Source organism: Pinus tabuliformis, chromosome 5_1, assembly GCF_031772625.1.
Source record: "Pinus tabuliformis cultivar Carrire ecotype Pingquan chromosome 5_1, CPIR1, whole genome shotgun sequence".
Lineage (NCBI taxonomy): Eukaryota > Viridiplantae > Streptophyta > Pinopsida > Pinales > Pinaceae > Pinus > Pinus tabuliformis.
In genome coordinates this window covers 623,800,611-623,802,546 of record NC_142305.1, presented here as the reverse complement: position 1 = coordinate 623,802,546, position 1,936 = coordinate 623,800,611, and the positions used below count along the sequence as shown (strand labels likewise).

The following is a 1,936-nucleotide window of genomic DNA, read 5'->3' as shown; positions in this document are numbered from 1 at the left end:
GTCAAATTCAGTATGACCTGCTTGATCCTGTTGTCCAGTATTCAGATCTAATTAAGGTTTTATGATTTTTGAATGTAGTTCTGTCAGCATTCCATCTTAGGTCTATTTCTTTTCTCCTTTATTCATCCATTAGAGCCCAAACACAATTTCATTTGTTTTATTGCTAGTGGTTTTAAAACTATTCCTATTTTCTTTTCTTTCATTATATGTTTTCCTTTTTGTTCTGTAGTTCAGATAAATTTATTTTATTCTTTAATCAGAGGACGATGCAATCATAATAAAATGAAATTTTTGCAGTGGAATTTGACTTCAAGTGTGACACAACATCTTGGTCCTGAATGTAGCATGTAACCAACTTTTCTTTTGAGTTTTTTTTAATCATAGTATGCATATCCAACTTGTAATATTCGTTGCATTCAATTGTTTACAAGGAATAAGTAGTTGGCCTTTTCATTTTAGTGAAGCATCAGGAAGTGACTTCTAAATTCGATGCTTTTTATCCAGAGAAAAGATACCATGCAAGTTGTATGTATAATGTTCTTGTTATGTTGCTCCAGGGGTGTTCGATGAATAAATTATTATGACTATGATTTCCTAACATTCTATTTTATCATTAAATATTTCTCCAAGAAACCCTGCTGATTTGTTGTGTTATCACAGATGATTGACGATCAGGACCTCGGATTTTCTGCAAACTTTTTGGGCATATTCATCTTTGTTTTAGTAGTTGCCTACCACTATGTGATGGCTGATCCCAAGTACGATTCAGGTTTATAATAACCTGAAAATTGTTATGGGAATAGATTGCTGTATCTCTGGAGGCAACAAGGGCTAGCAAAAGAAATGGCTTTTACACCATGTTTATGCCCACCCTTGAAAATTCTATTTACAGGTTTACAAATCGTGAAAGATGATAGTCCTTGATCTGATTTGATTTTGCATGCCACAAACTGTTATGAAGTAAAAGTTCCCATGGTTGATTATGGATGTTTTGCCTAGTGAGAAACCATAATTCAGAAAATTTTATCTTACACTAAGAAATATGGTAATGCAACAGTAATAAAAAGAGTTAAATTTAATATTGGCGCTTATGTCATATTTTTTGGTAAACAAGTCACTATATTAGTTTTTGTTATCACATTAAGTTTCGACTCACTATCTCATGGCATTGCTTTTCTATTTAAAGTTTACATGAGAAAATCTGCATAGGGTTAGTGTTTAGCTATTTTATTTCATGATATTAATGAGGGCTTCTTTTCATTCACAAGTTATTGGGTAATTTGTGTTGTGGATTGCATATATATGCAATCTGCAACACAATTTGTGTTGGGGATTGCATATTGCATATATATGCAATCCACAACACAAATTACCCAGTAACTTGTGAATGAAAAGAAGCCTTCATTAATATCTATATTCTTTAGAGGACTCTTCTAATAACTTGAGAACTAATTTTTCTTTTTTTTTGTAATGTATACAAAAATTAGGGAGTTAGTTACCATTCAAACCAAATGGCAACAGAATATATTATAATTTCTCTTCGTAAGAGATGCGAACCAGAAACAAGGACTCTGATTTTACATTAGTAACTTAAAAGGAGAGCCATGACTTAAACCTAAGTTCTTTCAAATAAGAGAGACAATTTTAGTTGCTAGAAGCATGATTATGTTCTTATTTTATGGTTTGTTTAGTTTCCAATCTTGTTTAATCAATTTCCGCAAGGTTTGAATTCTTTATATTGTTTTTAATTAATCAATTTCCACAAGGTTTGAATTCTTTATATAAAGTAGGCAATTAACATATGTTAGTATGTGGCCCAATAGGTTGTGTATGTTGAGGTCTATCTTTGCCAATTATATTGTTGCAATACGCAAGTTGCTCGTCTTTGAATAAGTCCACTCTTATGATATTTTGATTTTTAGGTCAATTCTCAATT

General features: G+C 31.5%; 1 pseudogene; it reads left to right on the top strand.

The window, feature by feature from the left end:
- The first annotated feature begins 660 nt into the window (after positions 1-660).
- LOC149166486 (dolichyl-diphosphooligosaccharide--protein glycosyltransferase subunit 4C pseudogene) lies at positions 661-1,079 on the top strand (annotated as a pseudogene).
- Positions 1,080-1,936: the final 857 nt, after the last annotated feature.